General features: G+C 48.4%; 1 protein-coding gene across 1 annotated transcript in view; it reads left to right on the top strand.

Moving 5' to 3' along the window:
- The window catches only part of DLGAP2 (DLG associated protein 2), a 184,299-nt gene that overhangs the window by 88,023 nt on the left and 69,469 nt on the right, over positions 1-26,807 (top strand). The window lies entirely within an intron of this gene.

Below are 26,807 nucleotides of genomic sequence, written 5' to 3'. Positions count from 1 at the left end.
AGTCACACATGCCGGGCTTGACCTGCAGTTCTAGTGTGAGCTAAGACGTGAGTGTCACCTTAATCCTCTGCATTTGTAATAACCTGTTACGCAGTGTATTAGCTAGATTCTCCAGAGAAACAGCCAATAGGGTGTGTGTGTGTGTGTGTGTGTGTGTAATAAGAGAGAGAGATATTGAGTTTAAGGAATTGGCTCATGTGATTTTGGGGGTGAGCAAGTCTGAATTCTGCAAACTGGCAGGCTGGGGATTGAGAGAAGGGCTGATGCTGCAGCCTGAGCGAAAAGACAGTGTGGAGGCAGAATTTCTCCTCCTTGAGGAGGTCAGTCTTTTTTCTTAAGACCTTCAACTGATTGGATGAGGCCCACCCACATTATGGTCTGCTTTACTCGAAGTCTAGTGACTTAGATGTTAATCACATCTAAACTTCTGTTTCACCAAATGTCTGGGCACCATAGCCTCAACAAGTTGACACATAAAATTAACCATCACACACAGCCATAGAAATCTGATACAAGAAGGCACCAAAATATGAATAATGGTCATCCCTGGGTGGCGGATTTGTGGTTGAATTTTATTTTCATTTAAATATTTTCTAAATTTTTTGCAAAAGCATATATTAGTGTTGACATAAGAAAAGATACTGAAAACCATTTCATTGTGTTCTAAGGCCCTTGTAATCCCTAAGTACTGTTTTTCCAATAATAATAGAGTTTAAAAACGAAATATACTTGTGTTGTAAAGTTACCATAGTAATAAATTTATGCTCAACAGCTTTATTAGACATTCAGCTATGAGTGGAAATATAATTGTGTGTGTTGTGTGTGTTTTAAAGCCAGAGAAGTGAAATTATTCCTGGTGGTGTTCCCCCACACTTTGTGCCTCTGAAGTGTGTTTTAGATGAGGCATGTGGAGCAAGAATACTTGTAGACATGCATGTTGTTGGGAGTGCTTGGGGTCTGTTGGTATCACCAGGGTCCCTTTGCCCCTGATGAGGCAAAATGAATGAGCTTCAAGCAAATCACACAAATCACTTCCAATTCCAACATCATCACTTATATTTGGGGGACAGCATCTATATTACTTCCTGAGGGGCCACCTGCTATGGACTGTTTGTGTCCCCAAAATTCATATGTTGAATCCTAACCCCCAAGGTGATGGTGTCAGGAGGTGGGGCCTTTGGGCAAGGATGAGGTCACAAGGGTGGAGCCCCCAGGAATGGATTAGTGTCCTTATAGAAGAACTCCAGAGAGCCCCCCGCCCCTTCCACCATGTGAGGACATGGCTGGATGGCCATCTAGACACCAGCTCCAATCCAGACACCAGATCTGCAATTTCCAGTCTTGGGCATGACCTCGGGCCTCCATTCTGCAAACAGTGAGAAGTCAATGTGTGTTGTTTATAAGCCTCCAGCCTGTGGGGTTCTGTTAGAGCCGCCCCAACGTAGACACTATGGTGCTATTAACACCACCACAAACTCGGGGGGCTGGAAGGCCCAAATCCAGGGGTTGGCAGGGCCGTGCCCCCTCCAGAGCCTCTGGGGCATGCTCCTTCCTTCTCAGCTCTGGCTCCTGGCAGGCCCACCTGCTCCTTGGCTTGTAAGCACCTCACTCCAGGCTCTGCCTCCTTCTCACGTGGTGTCTCCTCTGCTGGAAGGACCATCCATACTGGAGTGGCACCCACCCCATGGAGCTCATCCTCACTAACTAATCCACAATGACCGCATTTCCACAGAAGGTCACACTCTGTGGTGCTGGGGGTTAGGACCTCAGCACAACTCTTGGCAGGGGACACAGTTCACCTCATAACAGAGACAGCCCCTGCTCAGCCAAGACAAGGAAGCATGTATAAAATGGTGCTGATCCAGATTGGTGACTGTCGAGCGCTATTTCTGAAGGTGATTTCAATCCCTATGTTACTTTTTCATCCTGGAGTCTTTGGCCAAACATGTAACAGTTGTTTTCTCACCAGATGACCATTGCGATTCTGCCCTCAAATACCGGGAGCTCTGTGTCCCTCAACTGAAGCCTCATCTCTGGCCCCCCATTATTTGTGTGTAAGTCAACTCATGCAGGTGCTCATTGTGACTCATTATGAACACAGATAACTTTGTCTAAAACAAATAAAAATTCATATTCCACGCAGTAGTTCATTTTATAACCAACTGACTTTATAATTATTCTGCAAGAAATGTGGCTGTGCAGACTCATATCCTGCCAGTTTCACTTAAGAACTGAAATCCCCCCTACTGCGCTAGGGTCCTGGTGATGGACACTCCTCCTTGTCTGTCCCACCTCACCTCCCCGAGCCCCACCTCCGCACTGCCTGGGACTGGTGGGACCCATCCCTTGACGCGTTCCTCAAGCGGTCCAAGCAGCTATCTTACCTGACATTGAAGGATGGAGCAAAAGATACACGATCTAGTCTTGGGATAGCTAGAGAATCCTCAAAACACTGGGATCTCAATATGGAAATGTCTTCTACCTTCTTGCCCTGCCATGCTCTGGAACCATCCTGGGCCATCCTGGTAGCAGTGGGAAGGCTAAGGCTACTAAGATAGCCTAGGTCCCTACAGATAAGGCATTTAACACCCCCCAGACAGTCTTGGTTCTTTTCAAACTTCTACCTCTTCTCTGGTTGGGGGCTCTTTCCTTCCCTTCCCTTCCCTCTGTGAAGGCTAGGAGCTTGCAGGGGATGGGAGGTGACAGCCCAAGGGTCTATCCTGGCACACAGCCCTCCACTTCACTCATCCCGATGCCGGCCCTTTGGCATGGGGATGGGAAGGAGGGAGGAGAGAGCAAGGTCCGCCACTTCCCTTAGAGCTGGCCTGTTGGCCGGAGCATCTCTTGGTTCCCTGAGGATCCGAGGCTGTCTTCTCTTTCCTTCCCTGCATAGCAGGAGAGACATGATTCAGTTTCCCCTCTTCCTGCCCACACCCCGTCTCTTCCCACCACCACCTCCGGCAGCTCACTCTTACAGCATCTTCAGATCCTGTACTATTCTTTGGGGAACAGGAAGGATAAAATGGCTCAAACCAGACACCCTGAGTGTCTACTTGACCTACGGGGTATTGGCATATGATCACTTGACCAAACGTGGAGGTGCAGACCAGTGCTCCCGCCGCCACCTCTCTCTGGCCCCATGTCATGGCCTAGAAGCATCCTGGTTCCTCAGGAAGAGGAGAGACACCCCCCAGCCCCCCACAGAGGGGAGACCGCATATTCGACTGTGAATGTTTGTGGATTCTGGCACTTATGCTTCTTGCCTCTACATAAATAATTCTAGTGCAAACTAGAAGGTGGCCTTACGAGGTGAGCGTGTCCAAAAAGGACACAATCAAATGCGACAGATGCTCGTGGAGAGCCCCCCCCCCCGACCTGGCCGGGCAGAGGGAGGATGGCAGGCAGTGTGGGAATGGACCCAAGTCCAGCATCCCTCCTCCTAGATGGTCCTCTGACTTTCTCCCACCGGAGGCCTGGTTTTACTGCGAACACTGCAAATATTTACCAAGCAAACTGTATCCTCGCTGACAATCATTCTTCTCAGCCCCAGCTCTCGCCTACGTCCAGACATCCCCTGGCATCCAGTTACAGCCACCAACAGCTGTGTCCTGGTCAGACAGAATTCTCCCTCGTCCGCTGCTTCTCACTGCGTTCCCTAAAAATCCCTGCTCGGATCCTGAAGACCGTATCTTCACATGTGACGTCTCTGCTACCTTCCCAAATCCTTCTCCTGCACGTCCCTCCCCAGATCACGTGGTGTCCACTGATGTCCCCCTCATCGGTCTGCTCAAGGAAGGCCTCGCTGGCAGAACCGGGTTGGATCACATGGCATTGCTCATAAACACCTGTCCAGGGTCTCAGAACCCCGGGGGGTGTCCACAGGGGAGCCTTCCCCTTCCTTCTGGTGTGGACAGTGGGCTTCTCCACCCAGGTGCCCGGGGCCCCATGTCATCACGGGGTGACTTCTAACGACTGAAGCTCCCACAGTGGGGGTTTCCACGTGCCATTTTCCCGCACGTTTAATGCCACGATTCTTATGCCCATCTTCTGTGTTCTCCTCTGCTTCCTGACTCAGTCACGACCTCCTCAAGTGGACGCACGGTGGACGCTTGGTGCTTTGTGTTGCGTCCCCCGTCAGCGACCGGCAGAGCACTTGGGGTCTTGTCCACGGCACTTACACTATTTAATTTTGGATGGACTCACGTTTAGTGATTAAATAGCATATGCCTCTTACTTTATAGAGTGGTAGGTAACCAAATACTTAATCTCTAAAGCCAACAGTCAAAAAGTATGACGGGAGGTTGAAATTATGGAAACACAGTTTCTCTGCTGAAGGGATGGTTAATCTCTGTGCGAGCTGGTAAACACCCATAAGGCAGGTGGCTGTCGGCGGATAGGGACGGGTTCCCGGGCACAGGCAGCATCACAGGGAACAACCCGGGCCTCCCTTTGCCTCACTCACCAGACTTCACCCTCAAGGGCAGAGGACGTGTCTCAGTGATCCTGACACGCAGCAGGTGCTTAGTATCTGATGGGCTGAATTGCTTCTAAGGCAATTTCAGCTGGGGTCCGTTGTGTGGGGTCACTGCTGGTAATGCTGGGGGGCTCTTGGTGATGTGCTGTCTTTATCATAACTGTGTTCCAGAAATCTGGTTTGTTAGGCAAATAATTTTCTTACCATTTTGTTCCTGAAGAATTTCAGGCAGACTAGCAGATTTCTATTTTGGAAAGATCGCTTTGACTGCGTGGGTACGATTTAGTGTCTGTCAAGAAAGGCGAGCCGTGGCAGCTGTGGTAGGAGGCAGGAGAGCAAGGGTCGGAGGCTGGAGACGCCGGGGTGCGTGTGCATGGTCTCCCGAAGGAGCCAGCGAAGGGGCTCCCCGGGGCTGGAGGTGCTTTCGGTGGGACGGGGCAGAGGCAGGAGGCGTGCTGAGTCTCGCTTTGGGCATGTCGAGTTTGAAACGGCGGAGACGAGCGGCATCCACAGTCCTGCTGACCAGGTAGGAGAGAGGCCGCCAGACGGCCGTCTCGGCCCAGACCTACCAGGTCTGGTGCTGCCCACTGAGCACCTGCCATGCTCTGCCTTCTGGGCTGGGGAGGACTGCACTCGACCTGCCCTGGGGTGGAGGGGCCATGTGATCGACGTATGGCCAAGGAGTGCGAGTGGAAGTGACGTGCGTCACGTCTCGATGGACCTGAGACCCTCCGGAACTTTCTTTCCCTCTGCCATGGCGACCAGCAATTTCTGGGTAGTGGCACTTCCTTCAGCCTGAGTTCCAGAGAAAGGACAGCATAGATCAGAGTCCCCAGATGGCTCACGGTGGGCATGTGGCAGTGAGTGAAAATAAACCTGTTTTATTTGGAGTCAGTATTCCGGAGGTCTGTTGCTGCAACATTACGTAGCCTGTCCTGATGGACGCGGCGGAGATGTGTATTGGGGGATTATCACAAAAAGAGCTGTGTGATGAATTCACGTGGGTGGGCGCCCAGGCCCAGCAAGAACATGCAGCGCAGAGGCGGGACGCGGAGCGAGAGCTCCCTGCCAAGCAGTGTCCGGAAAGATGGAAGAGGACACGGAGGGGCGGAGAGCGGCGTTGAGGTGCACAGAGGGTGTCCAGGAGATGGGAGCGAGGCTGTCATGGCAGCCCGAGGAGGAGCAGGTCCCCCGGAGGAGCCCGGCCGAAGGGGCTGAGGCGGCGAGGAGGTGAAGTAAGTCAGACTGAAGCAGTGGATGCCGCGGGAAGGAACAGCGGGGCTGGGAGGAGCGCGGCGTCCACAGGAGGCAGCCTGGAGAGGCTGGAGCGCGGTCAGCCCGTCCAGACGCCCCGCGGAAAGCATGCTTAGGGTGGCAGGTGCAGGGACGCAGGGCCGGGACACGTGGTGACATGCTTGCGTTGTTGCTCACGTGAGGACTGTCTCCACTCGCTCCTGTCCCACGCGTGGTGCGAGACGCTGTGTGTGACAAACCGTGTCAGGCAGCCACTGGCTTCAGCGGGGCCCCTCCTCGGGGGGTTCTGCTCCCTGGTCCCGGGTGGCCAGCAGCCACACTCCGGGGCTCCCCACTCGGACGGCCGCCCACAGCCTCTGCAGGTCTCCTCTCCCCACTTGATCTGGAGGATTGCTGCCATGTCTCCCGGTTGCATAACCACCCCTTCTTCTGCACAGTGAAGCCTCTGTCTTGAACGGTGCTGACCTGCATTCTGATTACTGGCCTGTGTTTCCACCCCTTTCTCTCGCTCGACCTGTAAGTACCGAGCACCCCGGGGCTCTGGCAGTACCTCTTGCTCGGATCTCTCTCTGTTATCTTCCTGCATGACCCTACCCATGTGCATGGCCACAAATACCATCTTCGGGCTGATTCTCCCAGATTTTCCTATTGACCTCTCGCTTCTGCCTGGATTCCAGACTTGATAGGAAATTGCCTAGGTGTGGTTCCATAGAGATGTCTGATAAGCCTCTCAACTCCACTTTGCCCCAAAATAACTCTTGGTTCCCTCCGGTTGTCCCTGATCTGCTGTGTTCACAGCCCCCTCTCTCAGCACAGAACACGGGAGGCCACCCCACTCCTCGAACCAACAGTCCAGGGCTGACGGTTACCCACAGCAGGTGGTGGGAGGAACGAGGAACAGAAACGGGCAGTGAGCGTGAAGGGGGACCCACACCCCTCTGGGGACACATTTTTAGGTGGTCCCGATCTGTAGAACCAGGTAGGGGGCGGGGGAAGAAGGGAACCAGCCAGAGACTTTATAAAACATGTTGACTTCATGTGTGAGGCTAAAGACAAAGAAATCCTACAGATCCGGGCCCCACTGAGGACATGCGTTCCTCAGGGGCATGTGGGTTAGAGTTCTAACCACAGCTGATGAGTATTAAGATTCAACAGATAACTGAATATATAGTGGTTGATGAGACCCACGTGTCTCATTTTCAGAGGAAGACCTTACAAATGAGGGAAGGTGAGAACTTGAAATGGGCCCCACAGTGTTTGACTGGAATCAGAGAGAGTGGTACGAACTTTGTAATGCGTACATAGACACAGATAGGTAGATCCAGATGCCAGGACTGACGTGGATACACCTGTGGGGTGTGGCGTGCACACAGCCACCTGCTGAGGGCCCAGAAGCAATGACCCACCTGTAGAGAAGAGCACCCAGCACAGAGCACCCAGGTCTTGATTCCTCAATACCAGTCTCCAATGAAGGAACCCGTGCTCTTTGGAGAAATGTCTAACCCCAGTGTGGGGCAGAGGGAATACCAGATCAGATGGAATAGCAGGTGGTTTCAGAAATGGGAGCAGGTCGAAAAGACGCAGACACCAGCTTGCAGGAGCTCCCAGGGGCCAAGACTGGGGCTATTCAAGCAACAAAATCAGGATTAATCCAAAGCTCCTGAGTCCATGCTGACGTTAATACATTATTGACGAAATAGTCCACTGGGGAAGCAGGATAGTTCTACCTTGTAGTAAAATACTTGGGCTGGAAGGAATGGGGACAGAAAATCACTACGAGGCCAGCCCTGCTGTATTCATGAATGCAACAAGAGTTGCAAGCAGGTGAGCAAATCATGCTGAGAAGCAGCATATTCCCAGGAGCAACAATTGACACTCCACTGAGGAGAAACCCAGCACCCTAACACCCACCCTCCAAGACACGGTGACACCAGGCACTCAACATCACTTCTGTGGAATTCTTACCCAAAATGCATTACCTCCAGTTAGTCGCACAGCCCAAGGAAGGGACATTTTTTTTTAAGATTTTATTTATTTATTTGAGAGAGAGCGAGCATGAACACGGGGAGGAGCAGAGGGAGAAGCAGGCTCCCTGCTGAGCAGAGAGTCCGATGCGGGACTCAATCCCATGACCCTGAGATCATGACCTGAGCCAAAACCAAGGGTCGGCCACTTACCGACTGAGCCGCCCAGGCATCCCCAACGAAACAAGTGACAAGTGGTGTTCCAAAGCATCCAGGTCGTGCAAGGCAAGGGAAGGTGGGGGAACTGTCACAGGTTGGAGGCGATCAGGGGCCGGGATAATCAAATGCAACATTGGAATCCTGGACCGAATTCTGGACCCTAAAAAGATCATCAGTGGGAAAACATAAAATTCTGAGGAGGTCAGCAGTTTGGCTAAGGGTATTGTACTACCAGTAATGTCCTGTATCTCTAATTGCACTACGATGATGCAAGATGCTAACATTAAAGAACCCTGGTGAAGGGTGTATTGTAACACTCTGCAATATTTTCGGAGCTTTTTTTGTAGGTCTAAAACTAGTGCCAAAGAAAAGGTTAAAAACCTTAAATATTCATTTTTGAACTCAAGAATTTCCAAGAAATGGAAATATACAGGTCCCATTCTCTGACTGCCGTGTAACAAAACCAAGGAATAAGTGCCCAAAACAAAGCCACAAAGACAATTGTACGAAAAGCAAGAAGAAGTCAGGATGGCCCTTCTGCTGCCTGTGTCCCGCCAGGGTGAGTCCCTGAGCACCCCCGCGTCTGCCCACTTCCCAGTCCTACCTCTGAGTTGGAGCATTGCAGTACCTGTCGGCCGGCCGGCCTCCCTGCTCCCGACCTTGATCGGCCACGGCCCGTCTCCGCAAAGATCAAGCCCTGTAACGGGTGCTCAGCACATCCGGAGCCAAGTGGAGCCTTCGACTTGATGCCGATATGAGTTATTGATCCCTGCCTACCTGCCACTCTGGCCTTTAATTCCTGCAAACATGCAGGACTCTGGCCCAACTTCGAGTGTGCGGACCTGGTGTTTCCTTTGTTTAGGTGACTCCTCTCCTCTTTGTAGAACTGACTTGTACTGAGCTCTCCTCTGACATAGCACCTGTTCGGTGGGACTTTTCCTAATCCCCAATCTAGAGTAGCTACCTTGTCACTTTATGTCATGAAACCTTATTTGGTTCATCTTTTTGCTCATTATCGCTGTTTGCTACCTTCTGGTTTGATGACGGTCTGTCTCTCCCTTACAAGCCCTTTCTGGTCACACTCACTGCCACCTTCCTCCCTCCTGGGACAGTGCGTGCTACGCGGAAGCATTCGGTAAATACTTGTTGAACAAAAGAATCAGTGAGTCAGTGAATGAAGACAATTTTCATGTCCGGCGTAGTTCCTGACATGTACTAGATGCTCAAAAAATGTTTGTTGAGTGACCCCATGCAACGTAAGGAACAAAATACTGTTTTACTAGAAAACATCAGATAATGTTGGTATTTATAATGAATGACACACCAAGGCTAACATACATCACTGAAATTGGGCCTTTCTTTAGAACTTCAGCCGTGTATGGACAGACCACTGCTTAGAGGTTGCATGTTGTCAAGAATCTTTGGTTTTGAACATGAAAGTTTTTTTTTTTTTTTTTAAGATTTTCTTTATTTATTTGCGAGAGAGAGAATGAGAGACAGAGAGCATGAGAGGGAGGAGGGTCAGAGGGAGAAGCAGACCCCCCGCCGAGCAGGGAGCCCGATGTGGGACTCGATCCCGGGACTCCGGGATCATGACCTGAGCCGAAGGCAGTCGCTTAACCAACTGAGCCACCCAGGCACCCGAACATGAAAGTTTTGAGCAAATTAGGGAATGTGCTGGCTGATAAAACCAGATGTCCAGGGCTGGACGCACTGCAAAGTGTGAGTCCACGGAGGTCCAGACAATGTCACTGTGAACCCAGCATCTCCGTTCTGCTTTGCTCTGTGTTTGCTTCATTCAGACTGTCCCCAGGCCGTAGCAGGACGGTGCCAGCCGGTACTGACACCATTCAGCTCGCTGAGCACAGTAGAAAGATTGTTTTTCCAACGATGGCAGCAATTCATTCATTCATGTATTCAGTTAACAGATCGCTATCGCACTCCTATCCTGTGCCAGGCACTGTCCCATCTGCTTTAGATACATAATGAACAAAAGAGGCAGAAGTCCCAGCCCCACTGGTCTCGCGCTCTAACCTCGGAGACAGGCAATAAACGTAACCGCTGATCTGTAATGAATGAGTGACGTGTACAGAAGGTGATCTGTGCTGCGAGAAGCATGAGCAGAGCTGGGGGTCTGGCAGGCCTGTGAGGGGAGTGGGGGTGGACAGTGGGGGGTTGCAGTTTGAACTAGCATGGTTGGGGGGACAGGGAGCTGGCTGTGTGGATCTCTCGGACGAGGGGGCTCCTGGCAGGGGAACAGAAAGCAAATGGCCTGAGGCAAGAACATGCCTCAGAATTCGGGAAGAAGTGGGGTCCAGCAGGACCTGAGCCAGCCAGGAGGAGGAGGGGAAGAGGGAGGTGAGGGGCCTGGGGAAGGAGCATGGTGCAGAGGCCCTGAAGCTACATCATCACCCATCTGTTGCCATATTACTCTGAGGGACAGACGGAGCCCAGTGGTTTGAGCAGATGAGTGAAATAGTCCAATTCAGGGACAAGTTTTCATGACGTACGTTATGTGGTAAGGCAGACTTCACTCAGGACCATCATAGAAGGTGTGTGGACGGCAGGTGGGGCACCGCAGTGGGGGGAGGTCAGGCTCAACGCTGAAGACAAAAGGGAAAAGGGGACATTCACAGCCACGAGGCCACTGGGGTCATGATGGGAAATTACAAAGAGGAGACATATGGGGTTGAGGGGGGCCTGGCTAAACCGACCTAGCAGGATGCTTGCTGAAGGTAGGCCCCGTGAGCAGACCTCACCTCGGGGGCCCCAGGGGAGAGAGGAACCTGATGAGATGTGTAGGGTGGGGGTCTGGCCACTGGGACTCAGCAGGCATCTCACGAACATTGTGCTCAAGAAGGCCACGGTCCCTCCTCTGTAGCACAGGACTCACTGGCGCCTGACGGAGGTTGGGTTGGGGACAGTCGCGGTTGGCAGGATGCTGGCTCCCAGGTTGGAATTAGGCTGAAGGGCCAGAAGGCAGAGCAGGGAGACCAGCTACAAGCCATGCAGCAGCCACCTTCCTGACGCAGATCATGCGGATTCCCCCAGCAGGGCAGACCAAGGTAGGATGGGAAGTGGCCAGACTCTAGGGATATTTTGAAAGTAGAGACAGCAGAATGTCTTCAGGCCTTGGATGGGGGTGTGATAAGAAGAGAGGAGTCCCTGAGGAAGCATGCTTTGGGCCTGGGAGACAGAGAAGAGGGATCCTCAGGACCTGAGATGGAAAGAGTTGAGGGGAGGTGGGTCCTGAGATGGAGAGATGGAAGGTGGGAGATGGGTTCTGGGATGGAGAGATGGGGGTCTGGGAGGTGGGCCCTGGGACAGAGAAGTGGGGGTGGGGGAGATGGGTTCTGGGACGGAGAGATGGGAGTCTGGGAGCTGGGTCCTGGGAAGGAGAGATGGGGGTCTGGGAGGTGGGTCCTCAGATGGAAAGATGGGGGTGGGAGGTGGGTCCTGGGATGGAGAGATGGGGGCAGAATGTGGGTCCTGGGATAGAGAGATTGGGGTGGGAGGTGGGTCCTGGGATGGAGAGATGGGGGTCTGGGAGGTGGGTCCTGGAATGGAGAGATGGGGGTCTGGGAGGTAGGTCCTGGGACGGAGAGATGGGGCGGGAGGTGGGTCCTGGGACAGAGAGATGGGGGTGGGAGATGGGTCCTGGGACGGAGAGATTGGGGTGGGAATTGGGTCCTGGGATGGAGAGATGGGGGTCTGAGAGGTGGGTCCTGGGACGGAGAGATGAGGGTCTGGGAGGTGGGTCCTGGGACGGAGAGATGAGGGTCTGGGAGGTGGGTCCTGGGACGGAGAGATGAGGGTCTGGGAGGTGGGTCCTGGATGGAGAGAATGGGTCTGGGTGAATTGGATCAACACCCTGACAGGTGGGTGCAAGTGGTGAGGGGCGCTCCTGGGAGCTCCCCCCATGCTAGTCCTTGTTAGGGAGGGAGAGAGCAGAGGGGGTGGGTAGGGCACGTAGGGCAGGGGGACCATGAAATGGTGGTTCTGGATTGGAGGTCAGGGGAGAAGGAACTGTAGACCCATAGAGGGATGGCACGGACCTTTTGGGGCGCTCTGGGGTTCACGCTCGTGAACCTGAGTTGAATCCACGTGGGGACTGGCGTGCTCCCCTCCGGCCACGCTCACCGGGCTGGTTGCCCTCCATGGCCCTGGTGACCAGGCTCTCGGGAACCCCTCCTGGATAATCCAGGAGGGGCGGCAAGGGATACTGGACAGGAAGGACTTTCTCCCCAGGCCACGGGCCATTGCCAGGCTGGTGAGCTCTCACCACTGGGGATGCGTCCGGTTTTCCATTGTCTTCAGACTTCCCTTATCTTACTTCTTTTTGCCAACTGCCTCATGAAGGAGTAATTGACTGTGGCTCTAACTTCTTTGGTCATCACGATCTGAAGCTAGGTAGTTTTTGTCATCTGTCAGCTGTCTCCCCCGCCCCGACCCCGGGCAGATAAGCTCCATGCACACATGCTGTGCTCGGTTTCTCTCCTGGCGCCACGACACGCATGTAGTTGTTTCTCAGTAAGTAGTGGTTAAATAAGTGGGTAACCAGTTAATTAATGGTGATGCATTCATTACAAGCATTCATTGATGTGTTAATGTAATTAACTCACTAACGTATCCACTATTACTTCTGTGCCATAGACGTTGGTTGGCCTGGCCATCAGTATTCCTTTTGTCCTACTTGCCTGGCTTCTTCTGAACATTTTGTTCTCCGGGGACTCGGAAGGCTGGTCGCTGGAATGCACAGCCCATTCAGAGTCTCTAGGAGCCACATACCTGAGTGTGGGGGCCTCTCTGAATCACCCATCCCGAAGTTCTGTCCAACGATGTCGTGGGAGGAGCTAGGTGGTGTCTGTTGTCCTGCTTCCCCACCTGGATGGGGGGTTCCAGCATTGTTTCCCGTCTTCGTGATTGTATGGGGGATCCAGGCGGCAGGTGGATTAGGGCACTTCTGAGCCAGCCCCCCCATTGCCCCAGTGTTCTCCAGGCAGGAAACTGCTCTCCAATGTTTGACCATTTAATATTTGATGAGATCCAGTGCAAACTGCTGAAGTCAATTCTCCTCAGGGAAAAGTGTTCCTGGTCCTGCCTCTCCATCCCAACGCGGGATGTCCAGGGGCCGCCCCCATTCCGCATCGCCGTCAGGACCAATGTCAGCACTCCAGAGCCACAGGGCCCCATTCTCAGTGCCCCTGAAGTGAAGGGGCACAGAGCAGGGGCCTAACGAAGTTTGAACAGATGACCACACAGAGGAACAACTGAAGTTTGCTTTGCGGTTTGGCAGACACTGTAGACTCTGCTCCCACGTGGCCAGGATCTACATGGCTGGAGGCTTATTCTCCAGGACCCATGGTTATATAACCTGCTATAAATGCATTCTAGCTTGCTGAGAATGTAGATATAGACCCTGTCTCCTACCAACGCAGAAAAGAGGCTTCATTAGTGTGTTTATTATCTGTGGATGAAATGGATAAAAATGCAGATTCTTTAAAAGGTCTTTCAATGGGGGTCCCTATTCCTGTATCCAAGTAGATCTGTGTTTCTGGAGTGTGGTCTGGTCCACTGACCACCCCAGTGGAATCACCTAGAATGTCTATTAAACATTCTAAACCCATCTCTGGGAATGTGATCCAGGAATCTGTATTATTCACAAGCACTCAGGGGATTTGGGTATAGGTTAGCATTTGCAGAACCACTGAGTGGATGTTTTCTTGTTGCCTTGCCACTAGCCTTTAAATATAAACCAGTAACTGCCAGAAATCTTTATAAAGAGAAAACCTATGTACTTGGTTTTAAAAGAAAATCTCAAACATAGAAGAAGGCCTAGCTGTCAATAATAATGAAAGGGTCTAGGCACAAGAACAGCTCTCCGTGGTAGGCAGTGAGCTCAGCATTGCCCAGTGGGGTCCCTGTGATGTAGTCGGGCTGAGCACCCCGGGGCCACATCTGTCGTCAGAAACACCAGTAGCAGGAGCGGACGAAGTGCATTACACCACAGCAAGCTTCCCCTTCTCCACTGCCTGGATTCCCGGGACCCTCCGAACGACCCCCTGAGTTACGTAGGAAGGGATCATCATTGCCTTCATAGTCAAAGGAGGAAAGTGTGGGTCAAGAACATCCGTGGCTTGCTCAGGTTCTTCGAGGATGCACATGGATGAAATTCAGACTTCAGACCCAGGTCTTCTGGCTTCAGATCTGCTCTTCTCAACATTTATCCCTTCCCTCTTCAGGGGAGCCGAGTAATTTAAGGGGAAGCTGATGGAAACAATTTGCATATCTGTTACCACTCATGCGGATGGTGAACTGTAGTTCCTTTCAGAGGATAAGATTTATAACATCCTTGAGAAGCAAGGCAATATCCACCTTCCCCCGAGTTTGCTTTGTTCACAACTTAAAGCGGATGACAGCGAGAATTCCTCCTAAATGCCCAAATTTGACCATCTACTGAGACCAACCCATACTTTTTACATTAGCTTTAGAAAATTCCTCCATCCCTGTTTACCTAAAATGCCCCTTCAGTACAGGACTTCCTTATTTAGCAATTGAAGGCTTTTGTGCCTTGCTCGTTTCAGGAGCCGTTCCTTCCCCCTGCAAACCCTGCACCCCCGCTGACTCTATGTTCTGTTTTCTAAGGGGGCAATGGAGCCTGAGGTCCTTCAGTAACTCGGTCGGGCTCATGAGCCAGTGATGGCCCCGCAGCTCTCTGTTCTGGAAACAAACCGTAGCGCAGCTCTGTGCTCATCTCAACTATTAACTTAACAAGCAGTTGTGATGATCCATTGCAAATGTTTAAAATGTTTCTATATGATACAAAGTAACATATGCACGCTTGGGGGTGTGAGATCTTTGGGCTTGAATCTCAACTGCATCACAGCTCCAGACCTGGGGGTGCTCTGTCTCCCCTCAGTCAAGATTTTCTTGCATTTATGAAACCAGCTTGATTATCAGATTATCTTCCTTGGAGAATCATAACCAACATCAAGGACAACAGAAGCATTCGTGGAAGATTCGCTGTGACTGTTACCCACACTAAATCCTCTCTGGGCGCTGCTAAGAGCCTATGACCCAAATGATGTAAAACTAAATATAGCACTTTTCATATCTGATTTCTAAAAGCTTTGTGAAGATATAATTTATACACCATGCAATTCGTCTGTTCGAAGCACACAATTCAACAATTTTAGTATATTCAGGGCTGTGCAGTCTTCAGTGTGATCACTTTTAGAACATGTCTTCACACCAAGAAGAAAGCCGGTACCCACTGGCAGTCAGTCCCCCGGCCCCTAGCAACCACTCATCTGCTTTCAGCCTCCCTGGGTTTGCCTGTCCTGGGACCTGCCTGTAAATGTAGGCCTACGATACGTGCCTTTTGTGTCTGGCTTCTTGCACTGAGCATTATGGTTTATATGTTTCGTGCATATTATAGTGTGTGCCCCCTGCTTTTATGGCTGAGGGACACCCATGGTATGGATACACCACCGTGTATCTACCCATCCATCAGTGATGGACATCTAGGTTGCTTCCACTTTGGGGCTCTTATGAGTAATTCTGCTGTGAATCCTTGCACAAATGTGTGTGGACATATTTCTCTTAGACACGTACCTGGGAGTAGCATTGCTTGACTATGTGGAATTACATTTAACCCTTCAGGAAACGTCCAGACTGTGTTTAAAGTGACCGCGCCTCATTTAGTATTTAATAATATAAATTTGCAATGGATTCCGTACTATATTATACTATACGTATAAACGTACAATATTTATATAAAAATTTATCCCTTGTTTTAAAATTTTTCTTTTCTTATTTCTATTCATTACTTTAATCTCTGAAGGCTTACAGACACATAATTTTGTAATGAGAGCAGATTTTTTCATCTATCTCGACACATTTACATCTGTTAATGGTGATATATCGACACCTATATGTGGAAGATAAGTAGTTGGAGCTTTTCCTTAATACCGACCCTTCTCTCTGAGTTTTTGAACTCTCTGCTTTCCTTAAAGTGCAATCTAATTCATACTCCTCTGCACAATATTACCACCTTTCCTTTAAAACACATTTCAGAAGTTGAACCATAAAACAGTTGAAGTAGGACAAAGACAAGATTTTCAGGAAGATATTGGATCTCTTTAAATACATCCTTCAGAAAATCGAATTCCATTAAAATTTATGGGCAGCATAGCCGGCTTTTCGAGGACAAGGGGCAATGATTCAATCATCTTGTTTCTGTGTTAGGCACCCAATAAATGTTTGTTAGATGAATGACTCATTTTGCTGGATAAACCTATTTGGGGAGAGCATTTTAATGCCGAAGAAGAAAACCTTTTTAGAGGGCCTGTTCTGCTTCAGTCCTGCCTGATGTTGGTCCCCGCACTGCTGGGTTCCTCTCTGTTGATGTCGACTCTTTATAGAAGTTCACTAATCCTGGCCTCTATTTTGTGTCTCTTCGGGAAAATAAATTATAGGGAAAGATGTTATAGCTCATTGAATTTAAAAAATAAACCTCAGAAATGTTAAGTCTCAAAGATTTAAATTGATACCTTCTATTCTGCTTATACACAATTCCTCATAGAGATATTGGTAGTGAGGCCAATTTAAAGACTTTCAGTAAAAATGAACCCAAGGGAGCCTTTCGGCAGAGCCACTGTTCCCTATAAATTCAGGTGTGGTCTCTGTGGTCACTCTGAGCACTTACAGCCTGGGGTACACAGCTCTATCATCACACAGAGCGCTTACAGGATCGTCTGCAAACTCTCCCAGGACTCATAAAGGAGCTTGAAAGCAGACTCTTTAAAGAAGCAGGAAGGGAGTTCATGAAAAGAATACGGGGCTTCTCTGAGAATCTCCAGAAGGGAAAGAGAAGTGGGTTGGAAGGCCCTGCAACCAGGGGCATAAACCTCACCTCTGAGGTAGTTGCGTGAAGACCATCCTTTCCAACCCCTTGTGCAAAGACCTCACAGTTTTGATACCCCTGCGCAGGACAAGGGCAGTGATGTCTGAACTACTGTGTAGTAGTTTTGTAAACCAGACCTTGTAAACGAGAGCCAGCAGCTTCCACGGTGGCCGTCAACAGCATGGGTCCTGCTTAGCTGTCACTTGGAGCCTTGGGAAAATGCATCTCATCGGAGGCACGTAGGTCATGTGCCCAACTGTAGCTTTAAGGGAGTCTGCAAGAAGAAATGCCCAACCTGTGTGATCCTGTAATAGGAGTCAGACTCTGCCTCTCCCAGTGTGAATCCCCTAAACAACAACGAAATCATTGAGATGTCAGTGAGCCAAACAAGTGACCAATTCCACCAAAACAACATAATTTAAAAAAATAAAACTGAACGGGTAAGAGTTCTGGAGAACTAACTCTCTTACAGAAAACAGTTGTAAGCTCTGGAATATATTCTGTATGTCTGCTACAAATACACACAGTTGACCCTTGAACAACATGGGTTTGAACCACGTGGGTCCATGTATACACAGGTCTTTTTAATATAAATCCAGTACTGTAAATGTATTTTCTCTTCCTTATGATTTTCTTAGTAACATTTTCTTTTCTTTTCTTTTCTTTTAAGATTTTTTATTTTATTTTATTTATTTTTATTTGAGAGAGAGAGAGAAACAGCATGAGAGGGGATAGGGTCAGAGGGAGAAGCAGGCTCCCCGCTGAGCTGGGAGCCTGATGTGGGACTCAATCCCAGGACTCCGGGATCATGACCTGAGCCGAAGGCAGTCACTTAACCAACTGAGCCACCCAGGTGCCCCATAACATTCTCTTTTCTCTAGCTTATCCTATCGTAAGAATACAGCATATTATACATAGAACATACAAAACATACGTTAATTGACTGTTGATGTGATTGGTAAGGCTTCTGGTCAATATTAAGCTATTGGTAGAGTTTGGGGTGAGTCAAAATGTGGATTCTCAGTTAGGTCCCCTGACTCCTGTGTTGTTCAAGGATCAACTGTATATATCTACTGTATGTATGTATAGATATGTATATATCTGTCATATGTATATATGTTATATGTACATATGAACATATATGTTAATATAAACCGTACAGGACAGTAAACAATAGCAGGCAGGAAGTAGATGATCTTCAGATACTGAAAAAGGAACCACACTCAGTGAAATCCACATTTGTAATAATCTTTTCTGAGCACTTTCTCTATTCCTCATGGTATGGGACAGTAAGAATTTAAGCAAAAGGCTGCAGTCATGAATTTGGATATTAAGGAATAGGATTTGGGGTTTCCAGAGTGGCAAGAGGAATTAGGGGGCAGGGAAAAGACAGAAACCTAGGAGCCATAGTCGGGGAACAGCAACATCTTTGTAAAAACTGGTGACCCCTGAACGGAGTCTAATTTTCAACTGCTACCCTCTGAAGAGGATTAAAAGTTTAGGGATTGAAGCCCAGCAACTCATGGTGTCTCAAAAATAGCGAGATATCTAAAACATGGTGAACATTAAACTCAGTGAACACTTGGAGCTTTCCACGGATCCATCCTGTGAATGCGTAAAACCGTGCATCCACAGTTCAAGACGATCCACCAACACAAAAATCAATACTCTTCAGAGGAAGATAACAGGATCCAGAGTCTCTATCAACAGCGTCCATGGTACCTAAGAAAGAAGAAGAAAAAAACCATGCAAAGTTGTACCAAAGTGAAACTCACTAGCAAGAAACACATGAAGATGAACCCTGACATGACCCAGATGTTTGGATGATGCAGAAAGAACTTGAAAGCAGCTATTATAAGGGTCTATGTCTTAAAGGAAAAGATGGTCTTGATGAGTGAACAGATGGTGGAAAGAACCAACTCACATTTCAGGAACAGAGGGGTACATGATCTGAAGTGAGAAATTCACTGCTTAAGAGCAGACTGAGAAAGCAGAAGGAAAAAATTTTGGTTTTTGAAAACAAATCAATGGATATAAAAGCTGAAGAAAAGAGAGGTAAAATATTGGGGAAGAAACAGCCTCAGAAAAATGTGGAATAATGAAAAGTAAACTAATATACGTGTAATTAGAGTACCAGAGGACACCATGTGATACCTAGAAAAGCTCATATCAGACTTGTGGATAAATCATGGGTCAAAGACAAAAATCACAAAAGCAACTGTAAATTATTTAGAACTGAGTGACGGTGAATATTCAACATGTGAAGGTTTGCGTGTGCTGCTAAAGCAGCATTCATAGCATTAAATGTCTATGTTAAAAAAGTAGAAAGGCTTAGAAACAGCAATCTAAGCTACCACCTTAAAAAGCAAAGAAAGGAAGAACAAATTAAATCCAAATTAAAAGAAGGAAAGGAATAATAAAGAGGAGAATCAGTAAAATATAAAATGAACAATAGAGAAAAATGCAATGCCAAATATTGGTTCTCTGAAAAGATTAATAGAGTTAATAAACCCTTAGCAAGACTGATCACCTAAAAAAAGGGGAGAGGGAGAAAATACATATTATAAATATTAGGAATAGAATAGGGAGTGATTCTATAGCTCCAATGGAGATTAAAAGGAAAATAAGGGAAAACTGTAAACAAATTTATGTCAATAAATTCTACAGCTTCTGTGAGTTGGACCAATTCCTTGAAAAACATACCTACACAGAAGAACTAGAAAATCTGCACAGCTCTATAATGTATTAAAAAGATTTAATTCACTGTTAAAAACATTCTCACAAAGAAAACTTCTGGCCACAATTGTTTCACTGGTAAATCCCATTAAACCCTAAAGGAAGTTATAACACAAATCATACATAAACTCATTAACTTCAGGGTGAAAGAATACAATACCTCTTGGCTTATTTTATGAAGCCTGTGTAAGTCTGATACCAAAAATGTTACCCCAAAAATGGGCAATTAATGACCAATATGTTGTTTTAAATTAACAAAATATTAACAATCCAAATCCAATAATATATAAAAAGAACCAAGTACAGTTTCTTCATGACCAAACAGGACTTATTCCAGGAATGCATGGTTGATTTAATGTCTATAAATCAATGAAGGAGGGGTGCCTGGGTGGCTCGGTTGGTTGAGCATCTGACTCTTGGTTTCGGCTCTGGTAGTGGTCTTGGGGTTGTGGGTTGGCTCCGCATTGTGCTCAGGGTGGAGTCTGCTTGGGATTCTCTCCCTCTTCCTCTCCCTCTCCCCCTCCCCCTGCTCACTCTTTCTCTCAATTAAGTAAGTAAATAAAATCTTTTTAAAATAAATAAAATAAAAATCAATGAAGGGATCCACCACATTAGCAAATAAAGAAGAAATGTGTTATGATCATTTCAAAACATGAGGAAAAAAGAAAACTCTCAGCAAACCCAGAATTAAAGGGAGCTCCTTCAGTTGGAGGAAGGTTATTTGCATAAAATGTAGAGCCAATATAAATATTAAGATTATCTAAGGTTGGGTAAAAGATGGGATATCAACCCTCACCATTCTCATTTAACATTAGGGTGGAGGATAGCCAATAATAAGGCAAGCAAGACAAATAAAGAACATTGAGATTAAAAAGGAAGAACTTCATTCTGTTTACTCTCAGACGACAAGATTGTTCACACAGAAAACCTAAGGAAAGTACAAAACAAATACTAGAACAAATAATGGCATTTACCAAGGCCAGGGTGCTAGTAAAATATGTAAAACCCAACTGTGTTTCTCTAGACCAGCAATGAACAATTGGGAAATGTAAAATTTGGAGTTTGTACTTGTTAATCCCCATCACCCGTCCCCCCCCCCCCACCACCACCCTCCCCTCTGGCAACAACCAGTTTGTTCTCTGTACTTAAGAGTCTGTTTCTGGTTTTTGTGTGTTTGTTCATTTGTTTTTTTAGATTACACGTATGCGTGAAATCCCATGCTATTTGTCTTTCTCTCTCCGACTTATTCCATTCAGCATAATACCCTCTAGGTCCAGCCATGTTGTCACAAATGGCAAGATTTCCTTCTTCTATGGCTGAGTAAGATTCCAGTGTGTGTGTGCTTGTATCTGTGAATGTGTGTGTGTGTGCATGCACATACATACATGTACATATACATACATACCTCACACCTTCTTTATCCGCTCACCTGTTGATGGACACCTGGGCTGCTTCCATGTCTTGGCTACTGTACATAATGCAGCCAATGTCTCTTCAACATAGTGTTTTCATCTCCTTTGGTTAAATACCCAGTGGTGCAATTGCTGGGTCATAGGGTAGCTTATTTTCAACTTTTTCAGGAACCTCCACACTGTTTTCCAGAGTGGCTGCACCAGCTTGCATTCCCACCAACAGTGTAGGAGGGTCCCCCTTTATCTGCATCCTCGCCCACACTTGTTATTTGTAAATGGGTTTTAAACATCTCAGCAGCATTGTCGAATCTCTACCCTGAGAACCACAAGTATTGCTCCAAGGAATTAAAGAAGAGTGACATAACTAGGTACTAGTGACATCATGAGGTGACGGAAACTTCAATGTTGAGATGTTAATTCTCCCCCATCTGAGGTATAATTTCAATGCAACCTCAGTCAAGACCAATACTATTCAAAGCAACCTCAGGTTCTAGACAAACTGACAGGAAGAATCTGAAATATATGTGAAAATGCACAGAACCTTGGAAGGGCCAAAACTATCTTGAGAAAGAGCAAAGTTGGACAACTCACACTCTCTGATGCTTTTTCCAAGTCCCAGCCCCGGAACCCACCATGTCTTTGGGGATCCCCATCTCCTTTTAGGGGAACGGTTTTTGGTATCTGAGCAGGCAGAGTGGGTACACATGTGTCTGAAATGATCTTTGCTCCTCCGTTAGGGTAAGCATGAATTCATCCCGCTGTCCCTGACGATGACCCAGCAGGACAGGGTCGTCCCAGCCTCCCCACCCTCCCCGTGAACAAGGTATCTTTCATCTCCATTCAAACACTTCCTCTTGGAATCACGAGTTATTTGGAAGACTCTTGTTTAACCTCCAAGTACTTGGGGATTTTCCAGAAACCGTTCTGTTATTGATTTCTAGCTTAATGTCATTACAGTCCAACAACATACTCGGTGTGATTTCTGTTCATTCAACATTTGTTAAGTCCATTTTATGGCCCAAAGTCTAGTGTATTATAGTGAATGCTCAGTGTGCACTTGAAGAGACTATGTGCATTAGGCTACTGTTGGCTGGAGAGTATCTGCTTGTAAGACGGTGTGATTTGGGTGTAAGACTAGACCAGGGTTTCTCAGTCTCAGCATTACTGATATTTGGGGCCAGGAGGCTCTTTCCTGTTGGGAGCCCCCCTGTGCACTGAGGGTGTTTGTCAGCAGCATCTCCAACTTCTAACATCAGATGCCCCTCCCCCAAGTGTGGCAACTGAAACTGTCCCCAGACATGGCCTGGTGTCCCTTAGGAGGTGAGAGCTCCCAGGGTAAGAACCACTCAAAGAGAATATGTCAGCACAGCGGAGAACGACTCTCAGCATCCCACGTGAGACTTCTGCTTGTCCAAAGACACCAGTAAGAACAGGAGAAGGCAAGCCAGAGACCGAAGGAAAATGCTCCTATCTGACAAAGGATCTGCACACAGAATATACAGAGAAGTCCCACAGAGCAAAAATAGGAAGCCAAATAACCCAGTTTTTACAATGGGACAGTTGAAAAGTCATGTCACAAAAGAAGATACACAGAGGGAATGAAAAGCAGAGCTCCAGTGAGATATCTACGCATCCCCACCACCGCGGTTAGGACGAAGGACAGCACAGTCCCCACGACGATGTGGGGTTACGGCACGCACGCAGAATGGACTGAGCTGTGTACTGGAGATCTGCACATCCTACCTACACCAGCTTTGTTTCCATGAATAAAAATGGACTGGGTATTTATTGTCCCATTCTGGGATTTCTGTTTTGGGGGAAAAATCTCTTTTTTGTTCTCTTCAAAAATTTTTAAACGGTTGAAATGTTTCGTTGAGACAAAATCTCACGTGGGAAAATGGGGCCCCATCTGGGCAGCCCCCTCCCCTACAGCTTCCCCCCAGATGAGACATCTCGACCAAATGCCAGAGGAGAAAATCCAGAACCACTACTCTGCATCCCCCTCCCCACATCCAGGCCTTCTGAGGACAAATAAATGTAATGTTTGTTACCATTGACCAAGTGCTCGCCACATGCTGGGCACCACTCCAAGCCTATCGTGTAGAATATTCGGTAATATTCAGTAAGCTCAACATGTTAAGTCCTGTTACTGGGAGCCGCACTCGGCAGAAGCTCACTGAGAGTAGAGACCTGTCTGCAAGGACTCATGGGCTCAAGCAGGGCGCGAACCCAGGCTGGCCCCCCGTGTGTGCGCCCCCCAGAATGAACCGCTCTGTGCACTGTGGGACTCCATCACCTGACGCGGGGCCCAGTGTGCATGCAGCGCTGTGTTCGGGGGGGGGGCTGTTCGCGCCACCCCCTGGGGTCTCTTTCCCACAGAACCTCTCACTTTCTAAAAATACATTGACTCATGCCCCAAACTCATGACTTTTCTCACATAACCCCTGGGCTCTCCTCTTCGTGGACAAACGCGACGAACTGTTCAGAATGGTCACTTACACTATCATTGTGTCGGTCTGGAGCCGCTGCCGCCTCGCTGGCTCCAGGCCATCTGCAGGTGGCTCTTCCTCTCCCTCCCTTCGGCTCCCCTGGGGTGGCCGGTGACCGTGCTCCGTGTCCCCCTCTGGCCTCGGGGCTCAGGCCTGTTCCGGCGTCCTGCCCCTCAGACAAACTACCCTGAAGACGGGAAATAGTCACAATTGAGCTCCGGGCTGGACCCTGTGCCCCAAGCAGGAGAAGACACGACAACAGACACATCTCCTAACCCTTCCTACCGAACTAATGTGGAGAGACGCCTCCGAATTTGGAATGGACTCGGTTAGTACGGATTTCCCCTTCATGCAACCTGCAGAGGGCTTACCGCTTTTCGGAGGTGGCAGAGATAAAGGGCTGGGTTCTTTTGTCTGGATTCTCGAGTCTGCTTACAGGATCTACATCGCTGATGGTAGGGCCTGCTTAGCTGTGTACGTGGTTCTGTCCATCTGTCTTCTGGGGTCTGACGTCAGGGAGGAGCTCATGAGCCTGGGATTCAGCCCACAGCCCCGTGGCAGCCACCAGCAGCAAGGGACACGGGGACTCCAGGAAGCCTCCTCTGCTCCTTTGCTTCCCCCTCTGGCAGCCTTCAATGCCGGCCTCCATGCTCACAGGACCGCCCAGTGTGGGCGCCATTTGGAAGCGGAAAAAACTGGAGAAAGTATCCTCGTGTTATTCTGAAAAACTTTTTTATGGTTTCCTTTTAGTATTCTCTAAGCTACGGCAAATCTGCACATGAAAATCTATTTCTCCCCCTGGCAACTAGGATCCCAAAGTAGGAACTATCCATTTGAGGGAGTAACCAAGGGGCTTTGAGGGGATTTCAGAATGAGATGGGTTTCCTAGGACAGTTTCTGCAGAGGAGCGGGGAGCTGTTCTGGAGTGAGGGCCCCGGGAGTCTTGGGGTGTGTGTTCTATGCAGAAGGCACCTGCCGCCGGCTTCTAACCCCACCTGTGCTCCTCAGTCTCAGGTCCTGATTTTCAGCCTCCAGGTGTGTGATTTATGCGGATAGCTGGCTTTCCATTTATATGATTTATATGGACATGGCGGGATTGTAAAATGCTAAACCGTCACAATAAAAAAAAATCTATTAAGCCTAGTGAGGTTGAAGTTGTGTTTTTTTTAACTATTTAAAATATATGGTAATGAAGGACCATACTTTGGGGGCTCTCTGCTTCTATGACTCAGCAGCTGCGATCTTGGGGCTAAAAGCCTGAATTCTGGAGCAGACTGCTGTCACAGTCTAGCCCTGCTACACTCTGCATGAGCCTGCACAGTGACTCAGTGTCCCGTTTGGACAATGCCAAATGCTTACAGGGGTATCCAGCACAATAGTTGTAGCAAACATTAACCATCGTGAGTCAATGTTTAAGAGGGAAAAAAATGTGTTTAGCTCTCTACAGTGGCAGCTGTCCTGTAAGTGGCGTGCCCAGCTTTGGAAGAAAGAGATCACAGGGAGTTAGAAAACGTTTTTGAAACATAGAATCATAGACATAGGCTCACTCAGGGGTGAGTGCCGTCCAAAGCCACCAAAAGGGTCATCTTCTCTCATTTTGAGGACCTCTCCTCACTCACAGGCACCGAGCTAAAACTGTGGAGACAGAGACAGACACAGGTGTCTCCTTTAGGGACTCTCAGGCCCTTCACCTGAGACGATGAGGTGGTGCTATTAGAAGGGAGAGCTACTATATTGCAAGGAAATAAGAAATTGGTACCAACCGGCAGAAATGCAAGGTGTGAAATGAGCCATTTCAAGGAGACAGAAGGAGAGGGGAGATGCAGAAAGTTTGCATTTTTGCAAAGTCAGAAGTGAGGCCAAGAGCCTAAGTCTGGGCTTTTGCCAGAGGCCGCCGGGCTCCCGCTCCCTCACGCAGTGCTGGACTAAACACACGCAGACACTGCGGGGTGAGGCCAGCTGCGTGCACGTGCCCCGCCCACGTGTGCAAGCCAACCTGAGCCCCACACGCAGCAGAGTCCTGGGCGAGGTCCGGCCACTTCCTGCCACATGCACGACAGGTGGCCGCGCCTGGGGGTTTGCTCACCTGTCTTACGGGCGGTCAGGCCAGGCGCATACGGATACGGATCCCCAGTCTGGGATCCCACGAGGAGTCCGGGCAGATCCACCACTCCCTGTTAGGTGCCAGAATGAGAACCAGCTGTATGACAGCTAATTTCTTCCTCTTTTCGTTTTGTTCTGTTTTGAGTGAAGGGAGCTGGAATGTGTTACACACCTGGTTTTAAAACAAAAATTGCCATAATAATAATTTACAATATAAACTGTATTCTACTAGAATGTAAAAATAAGTATTTTAATTTTAGCAGAAATACTGACTTTAAATCTGTAATGAATGGGCTCTGCTTAATCAGAACTTAGAGTTAAGCCCAAGTTTCTCTGCTGCCCCATTTTTACGGAAAGAAGTAAATCACAGAGAAAACAAATTACGTCAGGAATTTACTTTGAAAAGCAAGGAACAAACTTTAACTGGCTGTAGAGCCAGACTTAGCAACCAAGTATTTCTACACATTTTTACATCCAAGCCCATGCACTGATCCTATTCCGTGTTCCCACTGCACTGATCCTACTCCGTGTTCCCACTGCGATCCAAACTAGGAGAGAAGCTTTGGTACATCTGGTCTTAAAACTCCCGTTTTTGATCAGATAAAATGAATTTTTACTCTATTATCAAAAGATTGTCCGCAGAACTTGAAACAGAGAATTCAGTGGGCCAGAAGTTTAAGCTGTTGACCTTTCTGCCTGCCAAATGCCCTCACGGTAGAGCATACCCTAAAGCGGGATCAGAGAACATTGGTTTGTAAGGGAGTTTGGAGGAACACGGCCACCGTGATTGTGAGGTGGGGTGGACCTCGCAGCCTGCTCTTTCTGTCTGCAGTACGTGACCTGCACTACTGTGCATGAGTTACAACTGAAGGCAAGCCTTTTGTTTTTCTTTTTATTTTTCTGAGTGTGTAAAGCTGCCAAAAGCTAACATGACTTTTATGAGATTCTCAGGTTTTTGGGTTAAATTCAGGAGCCACGTCCACTGCTGTGCTGTGTGAGTTATGGTGCTTTTTGGCACCTTTTTGTTAACATGGAATGATCCTAACTTCATTACCTGGCCACAAACAGTCAGGTCTCAAAGCAGCTTTGTAAATAGCACCCTCTGTTACTTCTGATGACTTTGCATTTGTAACTGAGCCTGCAGAGTGTGGACCTAAGGCCAGGATGTCCGCCAAAAGACACACATTCAGCTGGAAACTTTCCAACGGCCTCTCGGCGCAGGTTGGAATGACCCTCACCTGCTCTGCCCCT

The sequence above is a fragment of the Mirounga angustirostris genome, unplaced genomic scaffold (assembly GCF_029215605.1).
Source record: "Mirounga angustirostris isolate CCGP_5_RB_7025 unplaced genomic scaffold, mMirAng1.0.hap1 SCAF_2, whole genome shotgun sequence".
In the NCBI taxonomy this organism is placed as follows: Eukaryota; Metazoa; Chordata; class Mammalia; order Carnivora; family Phocidae; genus Mirounga; species Mirounga angustirostris.
Note: the sequence above shows the minus strand (reverse complement) of the source record. Positions and strands in the feature narration are given on the sequence as shown.